Source organism: Miniopterus natalensis, chromosome 19 (genome assembly GCF_054644295.1).
Source record: "Miniopterus natalensis isolate mMinNat1 chromosome 19, mMinNat1.hap1, whole genome shotgun sequence".
Taxonomy (NCBI): Eukaryota; Metazoa; Chordata; class Mammalia; order Chiroptera; family Miniopteridae; genus Miniopterus; species Miniopterus natalensis.
In genome coordinates, this window is record NC_142099.1 from 30,113,861 (window position 1) to 30,125,249 (window position 11,389).

Consider the following 11,389-nt stretch of genomic DNA (forward strand, 5'->3'; position numbering starts at 1 on the left):
ATCTCCACCCCGGGAAGCACAATCCCGCGCTCTCTCAAGTCCCAGGAGTGTGTCGCTGTCTATATCACTGTGATGACTCAACACAGCCACTTTGTCAAGGGCAATGAAAAGCATTGTTTTTGATCAACTAGATAGGAAAAACAGGGTTGTAATTTGCCCGAGGAATTAGGCAACAGATCTGAAAAACCATAAAAGCACATTTGGTTTTTTTATCTTTGACCGCGAGATATTTGACGCCCTTTTATTATAAACCCCCACCGCGTGTCTGCTCAAAACCATTTAAGCCAACTATGAAGATGAGACCTCCCGGAGATGGAAAAGGAAGAACAAGCCATGTCCTAATAACTAGCCACAGTGAAGAGAGGGGGAGGCTGCCCCTGCAGAGGGCCAGCTGGCCACCTCCCCTCTGTCCCCTACTGAGCCAGGGCTGTGAGGGACACTTTTGAGCTAGCCACTCCCTAGACAGGGCCAGCCCCTGAGACCCTTGCTGCCTCGACTAATTGTCTCACCCTCTGTGCCACCGTCTTCCTCTGCCTCTTTCATTTAACGACTTCCAGCTGTGTGTGTGCTGGGTGTGTAGTGTGTGTGTCAGGGGAGGAGAGGGAGGCACCCAAATAGGAAGCCAGCGTCCCCCCTCCTTTAGTTAGAGTGGCTCTAACTCTAAAGCACATACGCTGGTTCCTAAGCATGAGTCACAGCTGTCCCCGTAACGGACCAGGGCTCCCCAGATCTTCCTCGGGATTCCCCGGCTCCCCTCCAGAAAGCCAGGAAACAGCAAATCCCGGCTAGAAAGCATCGCACCTCATCTCTCCTTGACTCCGAGTCATTCCCAGTGGGACAACTGGTACGAGGTGTGTACTGAGACCTCCCCCAGTGGCCACCATTCATTATACCAGAGCTCGGTTGCTCTTTTTCTGGCCTCTCTCTTTCTGACAAAACAAGAGTGCAGACCTCACTGGCCTGGAAGTTTGTAGATTCCCTCAGAGCTCTCTCCCCTCTAACAGCAACTGGGGTGCTTCTAGAAAGCCAAGTGACTAGGAAGGAAGCACAGGTTTTCTTCTGACAAGATAACTGTCAGAAGCAGTGGGGCTTTCCCTGCCCCGCGCATGCTGCCAGGAGGCCCAGGCATCTCGCAGAGGGGAAAGATGCCATCCTCAGCTTGGCAATTCCAGGTACCTTGGCAGATTCAGATAACAGTGGTAGGTAACGTTTATCATGAATACCACATGTGTCAGGCACTGTGCCAAGCATTTTACACAATTATTTAATGCTCACAACCACCCTATCTCCATTTTACCAAAGAGGCAACTGGAACTCGCCCAAGGTACGTGGCCACCAAGTAGCAGAGCCAGGATTAGAAGGCAGGCAGGCCGGCCCTGGAGCCCTCTGCCCGCATTCCCACACCATCCCACTGACAGCTCTGCTCCCTCGGGGGTCTCAGCTGGCTGTCCCCACAGGTGCCCTCATACCAGGCAGGAAGAAATGCACTTCTGACTGGGTAGGCTGAGTTAGAGGTGCTCCTTATGTTTAAAAAGATATTTAACACTGCAAAGGATTTAAAAGAAGATATATTGTAAAGTGCCCAGCACAGGGCCTAGAACAAAAAGGTTATAGTAAATGTTAGATTTCCCCCCTTCCCTTCCTACCTTCCTTCTTTTCCACTCTCCATCTTTTCTTATCAAGAATAAGGTACCAGAAAGTTCACCTCTGGATTGAGTACCGCTCCCAATTCTACAAAATACCCAGCGCCTGGGACATCCCAGGCCACACACAGTGTGGACGGCCCCCTCCCTGCAGCTGTGAGGGTGAGGGTGCGGGTGAGGGTGAATGAAAGCCTCTGATGGAGGCTGGCAGGAGGCTCACCTCTCCCTGGGTGCTCGCGCTGCTCCTGTGTCTTCTCTCTCGGAGCTCTTTGACACTTGGAAAGGGCCGGTCACTTTTATGCAGGTGGATAAGAGGAAATGCTGTCAAGGTATACTGGGTGGGTCCACCTTTGGGAGATTTTTTTCCCCTTGTTTCCTTAGCATCTCACTTCCTTAATTGTTTTCTTTTCTTTCCACTTTGAAGCACAGTTGATTAATCATTATGAAGAAATGCTTCTTCCTCTGGGTCTAGACATGCAGATTCTAGGGAAAATAAACTCCCCATCTCCATGCAAATGAGAATTTCTTGCAATCCTATGTCCATACAGAAAAATCCAAGTTAGGTCACTTTCCTGAGAGCTGTGGCATGCGAAACTGCACCTGGCAGGCAAACTCAAAAGCATTCTCCTGACAGCCACACCCTGCAAGCAGCCAGGCCCAGGAGACTATGCAGGTGCCAGTGACTAGCACACCCCACCTGCCCAACGGCTCATTCAGCAATTGAGCACATACCAGGTATTAGGCACTAGCTAAAAGCTTTATATGCATTCTTTTGTTTAACTTCATGGAGAATGTGATGTGTTTTTTTGCCTCAGGAATGCAAGGATTTCTTTGGACATCATTGCATTCCTCCTCATCTTGTCCCTGGACGGTCACTTCATTCTCAATGGATGCAGAAAAGGAAAATGAGACTGGGGAGTAAAGGGCCTGGCATGCAGAGCCAGATACAGAGCCTGGACTCCTTGCCCTTGGGCCAGAAGACCCTGTATATAAATTAGTTTTTAAAAATATGTTCTTATTGACTTTAGAGAGAGAGGAAGGGAGAGAGAGAGAAAGAGAGAAACACCGATGTGAGAGAGAAACATTGATTGGCTGCCTCCTGCCTCCCATACGCATCCCAATCAGGAATCGAACCCACAACCCAGGTATGTGCCCTGACCAGGAATAAAACCAGCGACCTTTCCGTGCACAAGATGACGCTCAACCAACTGAGCCACACCAGCCACGGTTCTAAATTACTTTTTTACACAAACTCTACATCATGAATTCCCCAAGGGTTAGGGTTTGGGGTGATGGTGATGGAAAGTCAGAGTATAAAAAGTCCCCCCAACACAAACTCTCAAAATAAACAGAGCTCGTTTTTACCAAATGAAGCAACTCTGGGGTGGGGTGCAATTACAAGAGATCCCATGGGCCTTTTGGACAACTGGCTCGTACAAAGGGCTGGCCCAGACTCTGCCCCACCGGACTTGGGAGCCAGAGTAGCGGGCAGGGCACCGGCAGGGAAGGAAGAGGGACAGGGAGGACTGGGAACTTTTATGGAGGTGGGTGCAAGGGAAAGGAGCCTCAGGGGCTAAGAGCCTTGATGTCCAGCATCTTGGACAAAATTAAATAATAATACATGTTGAGGGGAGCAGTAGACTGGATTTCACCTTGTAGCTCTGCATTTATTTATTTATTTATTTATTTATTTATTTATTTATTTATTTATTTTAAATATATATTGATTTCAGAGAGAGGAAAGGAGAAGGAGAGAGAGAGAAACATCAATGATGAGAGAGTCATTGATCAAGCCCACAACCCGGGCATGTGCCCTGGCCAGGAATCAAACCCCGATCGCCTGGATCCTAGGTCGACACTCAACTGCTGAGCCACGCCCAGCCAGGCTGTAGCTCTGCATTTAAACCCTGGCTCTCCTTTCTCTGTGAGACATTGGACAGCCTGCTTGCCACTCTGAAGTGCCACAAAATAGGTAAAAATCAAGTGTGAGGATTTGAATGAGCTAATGGAGTTGATCCACAGTAAGTACTCAGTAAATATTATGTATTCTGAGTCTGTGTGCCAGGCACCCGAAAAGGAGAAGACACTATTGGTAGGAGTTAAACAAGCATCTTTTTGCTCCTTCTGGGGAGGGGAGAAAGAGCTACTCTTGAGTCCAGAGATCTCTCCCACCTCCACCCCTGCTTCCCTGAGGAAGGAGTGGGGCAGGGGAGCTGGGTGCTGTTTTCCCGGCTGGGCCTGAGCTGCCTGGCTCATAGGTCACAGATGGTGGCTCAGCCCACATGTAAGAGGATTGCATAACTGTCCGTGTGACTCTGACCCCGCATTCATTCCTTGAGGTCAGTCTGTATGTTCTGACCCAGCTTTCATTTCAGGGCGAAGGTATTTTGTCATGAAGCTTGCAGAGGAAGAAAAAATATTGCATGTGCTTATAGCTCCTCTCCTGCATGAAGGCTATCAGGGTGGCTGGGACTGTGGCTCTGGAGTCAGCCCGGCCTAGCTAACTGCTCCCTGTGGCAGTCAGACTGAAGGCAAGCCGGCTCGTCTCTGTGCCTCTGCTTACGTTCATCTGCTAGATGGTGCTAATCGTGCCTACTGAATACTCACCATGTAGGCATGTGTGTGCATTAAATGTTTGAGCCCTTAGCACAGCGCCTGGCACATAATAAGGGATCACAAAATGATGTGCTTTGTTATTAATTTTACAGCCCCTAAACTGTGGGCAAGAAAGGAAAATAAGAAACGATTTCTCTCCATCCCAAGCCTTGCTGCCTAACACTTAACTTGAAATATAAGGGAATAGGTTGGGATGGAATGGCATCCCTCTCGGGGCTGTAATCAAACTATGGACTTGCTCCGTAGACGTAGGGTTATGTCTCTCCTTAGAATGGGGTGTTCTAGAACCACTTGACCCACTCCTGGGATTCCAGAGCTCTATTTTCCATGTTAAATGGGGAAACCAAGAGAATAGGAAGGAAGACCAGAGAGCCAGGATGAGGAATGTTCTGAGAGACGTGTGCTGGGCACAGTTCTCTCCCACTTCCCAATCCCCTCCTCCTCCCCCTCCACCCACTATCTGCTCCAACTTCATGAACAGTTCAGGGTGGTGCCAGGATAATTTCTTCTTTATAAAAGGGTGGAGGCTGTTCACTCATAAGTGCTAAGTCCTGGAGCTCAAACGAAAAGTGAGCCGGGCACTGCATAGCTCCAGAGGGCACCGTGCCCACTGCCTTCTATGGGAGTGAGGCTCCCATAGAAGCCCTCCTGACTTGACTGACCTGGACAAAATGGATTAGGTCTGTGTGAGTAATTTTAGTAACATTAGAGGAAGAACCCATCACTGTGAGGACTATACAACACTAGAAAGCATGGTAGAGAGAGGATCTGTGGAAGAAGGAAATATTGATACTGATGGATGCATATCCACTGGGGAAGTAAATAGGGACTTAAAAACAGAAAAACTATAACTGTTTAAACGTCTTGGTAAACATATCTGGATTGAAATAATATGTTTAGAATTTGTACATAGCTTTGAAAATAAAGCAAAAAAAAAAAAAAAAAAAAGATAAATTTCCCAGTTCTGGGGGGCCTTAAACCTAAAAGTTTCTCATCTGGTTGGGATTCAGAAATGAGAGAAAAGATAGCAGAGAGAGCCCAGTTGAATGAGCCCATTGGAGCAATGGAGCGCTGGGGCTGTGAGGCAGCCCTCCCGGCTCGCGTCAAGGAAGCAGCGTGCTGCTCTCAACCTCGGCTCCTGACTCGTAGCTCAGTGCCCTTCTCACCCCACTCTGCCTCCTCAGCTCTGGATCAGCTGGAGTGGATCGGAACGGAAAGCCATGGAGAACCTCAGCTTGTTCAGCAGGAGGGGTGATGCAATGCTCCCAAGCCAAGCTATTCTGACTTGCCTTCACCCAGGAAGGTGACGACCTGAGGAAATGCAAACTGGCTGCTCTTGTGTGGTGGGGAGGGAAGGACAAACCCACATGGGACATCTATGCTCCATCAACCTGGACTTGCCTTCCCCTTTCCCCCCACAGTTAAAGCCTGCTGACCTTGAGCCTCAGAGCCCAACAGACCTAATGTCAATGGGTTCAATGGCTCAAATGCCATGAAACAGCCCCTGTGGAGACATGGGAGGGGGAGCCAGGGATTGGTAATGAGAAGAATCCAGTATTTGCCTGCCTTTCCTGGATCACTGATCCTGTCTCACTCCCAACCACCCATCCTCTCCTAGGCAGCCAGACTCCAAAATACAAACCCAGTCTTGGTGCTCCTCAGCCTAAAACTCCCAGCCTGGTTCCCAGGGAGCCTCCAGGATAAAGGGTAGCCCCTTCCCATGGCACTTTAGACCCAACAGAGTCCAGACCTTGCCCACATCTGCAACCTCATCTCTACTGACTAGCCCCCCCACCTCACTGTCCCCGCTCACCTAGAAAGAGCTGCCTTTGTTTTTGCCTTGCAAGCTCCTCCCTAACTTTCAAGACTTACCTGCACTGTGGCTGCCTTTGTGAAATCTTTTCTCTCTTTTCTTCTCCCTCTCCCCCTCTCCCTACACCAGAGGGCACTGTGCCCACTGCCTTTTTTGAGAATGAGACTCCATGGAATTGAGCAAAGTGTGGCCCTACTGAATGAACTTGGATGAAATGGATCCGGTCTATATGAATAATTCTGATTCCCTACCCAGACCCTACTTGAGTTGACTGCTGTTTCTTTCCCTCTACCAGACATGAGGGAGTGTCTGGTCCACTGGATGAATATAAGGTGCCCAATTAACTTCAGATAAACACATTTCAGTATCCATCTGAAATTCAAAGTGAACCGAGTATCTTGTATTTTCATTTGCTAGATCTGATAATTCTATCCTGAACCCTCTATAGATTTCAACGCCAGCCAGGGCCAGACACATCTTATATGGAGCCTGTAGCTCATGGGTTGCTTTTTAAGAAAAGAAATTTTAAAATAGAAGTACAAAATTAGAGACAAAAGTGACTATTTACTTAGAATGAGAAATAAATCATAACAAATTGCAAAATTTTAAAAGTTGACAAATACCACCAGCACCACAAAATCCAGAATATAACTCAGCACTTTTATAAGTTAATGACCTGATGCCTCTGTGTTTGCTTCTTCTATGACAATGATTTTTAACTGTTAAGTTAAAATCAGTAAAAAATAAGTGAGTCTTCTCTCTGATACTGTCGTTCAAAATTGGGTTTTTTGTTGTTGATGGTTGAAATGCATAAAATATGCTATAGGTCTGTGCCCTACAAACACAGAAATTCTGATAAATTCTGTATCGTAAGATTCCCATCAAAAGAGGAAAAAGTAAATGATTCATTTCTAATCGTGTATCTGGCATTATTAAGTAATTTTTTCATTTTGACTAGATTTTAATAAAAACCAAATCTTTGGCTTCCAATTTTACACGTCCGATGCCTGGAAGAAATTCAGCACACTTCCTTCTGGCTCCGTACATCTCAACCCTCGCTTCACTTCTGCCGCCCGCACCCTTCCAGTAATAAGAGTCAGCACAGTGTTCCTGGATGCCATTTTTACCCCAGATGGGTAGCAATATCTTAACCACATGTGATTACAAGCCATGCCAATGTATTTCTTTAAAGGCCAAATGCATCTCAAGTCAACTACTCCTTCGCCAGATCCCCTAGATATCGGGGCCTCTCTAATGTCACCTGATTTGAGAGGAAGTGTGACAGAGGGGAAGTCAGAATCAGAAAACACACTGATCTTAACTGATTAGGGCTAACGTGTAACTTACTTTTGTGAATTTCACAAGAAATATGACATGTGAACCCATCGCTATGGTCCCTTAAGGAACTGGAAGGGAGGCCATGCAAGTGAGGGGCCCAAAGCTTGAACTTCCTTCGCTAAACAGTAAATCCCCACTGACCATAGACCCTGGGATAATACATTGTATTTATTTGTATTTTCTAATTTAATTTTTATTTTAATCAAAGATTTGCACTGTCCTCCCTGCCCCCCTATCCTATGCCCTGTAGGCAACAGCTTTCAACATTCAACTTCCTCTTCTGCTATTTAGCTTCATAATTCTAGAGAACACATTTTTATTGCTGTTTCTTAATTCTTGATTTTAGAAATGCTTTATCAGCTTACTATAATGAAAGATAAAGATTTAATTCTTTTATAACACCCCATAGGAACATTCGCACTTTCCTCCCCTATCTGACCAATATCAACATATCATAAGGGCACCTCTTCAGAGGCAACATGTCACTCGATCCACTCGTGGATTCCTGAGCCACCGGGTGAAGGTGACATCCTGTTCTCCTGCGCTTATGTCTCAACTTGCTCCAGGATGAATCAGGGGAATGGAATCAGGTCCAGATGTTTCGTGAACATTTGGACAATCAGGTTCACAAACAATCAGGTTCAAGCCTTTCATTCCACCATCTTATGTTCCTCATGGTCGCAAACTCAAGATATATAGACAGGGGAGCTAGACTAAGAGCAAAGCTAAGAAGCATTGCGCACATATATCCACCCAGGCCCTGCACGAAGCACTATATGCATTATCTCTTCTAATCTCCACACCTGCCCCGTGGGGAAGACAGGTCTGTCAATTATTGTGGAAGAGAAAGCTGAGACTTAGAGCTGCCAATTAACTTGCCCAAAGGCACCCAGGGAAAAGGCAGGTGGCAGAGCTGGGTGCAGTCTTGGCAGCCCTACTCCAACACCACCATTCTTAGCCATATTCCTCTACCAGCCATGAGGGAGCACGTGGCCCAGCCTTCCCACTTACAGATGCAAAAACTGCAGAGGCTCAGAGAGAAGGACCTTGCCCAAAGCCACACAGCAGAATGGTGGTGGGTCAGGGACCAGAACCCACATCCCTGAACTCTCAACCCAGGCCTCTTTTTATTCACATGACCTTTGTCACCTCTTCTGACTTCAAACCTTCTTCCTACGGAAATAAAAACATCTATGCCTGTCAAACAAAGAAAAAGCAGAGCAGCAAATGATGTAGACTATAGCTTGAGGACACCCTTTTACCAACAAATCCAGACATGTCAGCAGAAACTGTGATTCTGTGGAAATCGGATGTGGTTTTTCCCTTATTGTTCAGATGAGCCGTGTCACTCGAAAAGTGTTGTTCCCATGGGCACTGAGAGCCAGGGAGTTCCTGGTGAGATCTTCACCTTGGGAAACTTGGAAGGAGGAGGGTGTAGGGCTGGAGGCTGGGGCCTTCCTGCGTAGCTGTAGTAAGTGGACAGCAGAGCGGCAGCTGGCAGATCCGAACACTTGAGGTGTGAGAGGAGGCCGGGCACAAAGACGGCATCTTCTACCCATTGTTTCCAGGAGGCAACCCCGACCAGCGGCCCTCTTCAGCGGTACCATCCCAGCTCTTCGGGTCCTGTCCATTCCCTGGGACTTCCTTTCCTAGAGGACGTTCTCCCCTCCACCCTAGTCCAGGTATGAATTCACACAACCTGGCATGCTGAGTGGGAGCCGGCGGTCATCTTTCAGCAGTGAGCAGGAGCTTTCAGCCTCGGGCTCAAGCTTAAAGCAAGATGCAGCTCTTCTGGGAATCCCTCGCTGGCCGCCCCCATGGCCCTCTCCTCCCCCTGGGGCCCCTCATCACCCGTGGGCTTACCTGTGCTCTGTTCACTTTCACTTAGGTTGCTCGAGCCCTTCTGAAATCTCTCTCCCATCAGACTTGAAGCTTGAGGAGGACTGAGACTGTGTCGCCCCAATTCCAACTGGCGATCAGATGGCTCCTTTGTTAAATCAACCTTTTAGTTTGAGAATCTAAGGTCAAGTTCTTGTTTGGCTATAACTCCATGATAGCAGGGATTTTGCATGTCATGTTCATATCCTCCAAAATATAGTACATAGTAGGCACTCCATAAATGTTTATTGAGTGAATGAAGGAATGAAGGAACGAATGGCAGGGAATGAGAGCTCTCAAAGCCACAGGCAATTGCATAGTTCTTTGGTGTTTCCCCACACCCACCTGTATGGGGTTTTGGTGAGTTCAACCTGAACAGCTTGCCTTCTAAGCTGGGTGCCTGGTTGGGGGGCGGGGGGAGGGCTGGATTTGTACTGTAGAGACACTATTCTTTATTGTCCCTTAAGTGAAGCCCTTCTGTAGAAAAATCAGAGAGTTTGGGCCCAAAGGGCTTGCATGCTTCTCTCCCAGTGTCCAAAACAATAAGATCCCAGGAAGGACTGGAGGCGCGGGAAACCCTGGTTATTGAAGAGTTGAATGTATTTTAGTGTGTACACCTATGTTGAGTGTTAAACAAAACATGGCACCAGAAGAAAATATTCTGAACATGACATTTTATAGATAGTGAAGAAATACCAAATAGAAAGAAAGTTTTCCATTTGGCCAACTGTATAAAAAAAAGCATTCATTTTGCCTAAAGCCCTTGAAGTACGGTAATAGGCATATTTTACATGCCAGAGTAACTTGCTATCCCTAAAGCTTTTCTTGTAACACGATTAACGTTTAAACGCGGAAAACGTTAATCATACATGGACTACAGATCCAAGAAGTCTGATTCATTCCTTTGAGAAACTAGTGAAATATATAAAATGACCCTCCCCCAAAAAAGTGCACATACACACAAACTTTCCCTCCGACCTTCACCTACAGGCTTTCAGGAGTTCATGAGCTCCAATTAAAAGCCTTTAAAGACTTGGATTTGGGTCTAGTTTTGGCACTTGCTGGCTGTTTAACTTTGGACAGGTCAACTTCTCCATGCCTCAGTTTCCTCATCTGGGGAAATGGGGATGATAATTCTTGCCCTGCCCTCCTATGTCACAAAACATATGCTGTCTACATGTGTATGGAATACTTAGCACACGGAGGGGCGTTCACTTGGAAAGGAAGAGTTGCCTGTTCTCTCCACCTATTTAACTAAGAGCAGGTTACAGCATGCTCAGTGATGGAAGTCACAGAAACAAGGAAACGAATCTGACACCAGAAGGGAGCTGCCCAGGGGGTCTTTCTGTTGGGTTTGTTCAGGCTGGTCCTGTCTGTGGAAGGGTCTTCCCAGGGCTGGGGCCTTAAATCATTTCTCCCTTAGGAAAAAGCAAGTGTGAATATTTTCTGGTTCCCATAAATCTACAGCCCCACTGTGACTGGCAGAGCCAAATGACACTGAGTTAGAAAATGAGCACTGGACTTGGGGGACCAACTGTCCCAAGATGCCCAAGACTGAGGGGTTTCCTGGAACACAGGACTTTGATTCATCTCTCCTCCCCACTCCCCACCCCCACTTCCTTCTGAGATTTGTCAAACTGCTCCATGATTGTGTATCTCTGTATCTATTTGGTTCATCGGTTTATTTTGTTCATTAGATCGCACATATGAGTAAGAGCATGTGATATTTCTCTTTCTCTGCCTGGCTTATTTCGCTTAGCATAATACTCTCCAGATTCCTCCATGTTGTCCCAAAGGGTAAGGGATCCTTCTTTTTCACAGCTGCATAGTACCTGAAAATTGCTAAAGAGAGACTGTGCTTTCCTCTTCTCCCCCAATATGTTCATACACAAATATCATCTGTCCATCACTTCATGCTCTAAAGCACTTTCACATGTGGTACTGCTTTATACTTAATATCCCACCTAAGTAGAGAAGATGTTCTTATGGCCTTTTTCCAGATGGAGAAGCTGAGGCTCAGTGATTGGAGGATTGTGTAGCCAGGCAGAGGGAGAACTGCAACCTAAGCACCTCTGCCTTTAACCCAGGCCTCTGTCAAGAC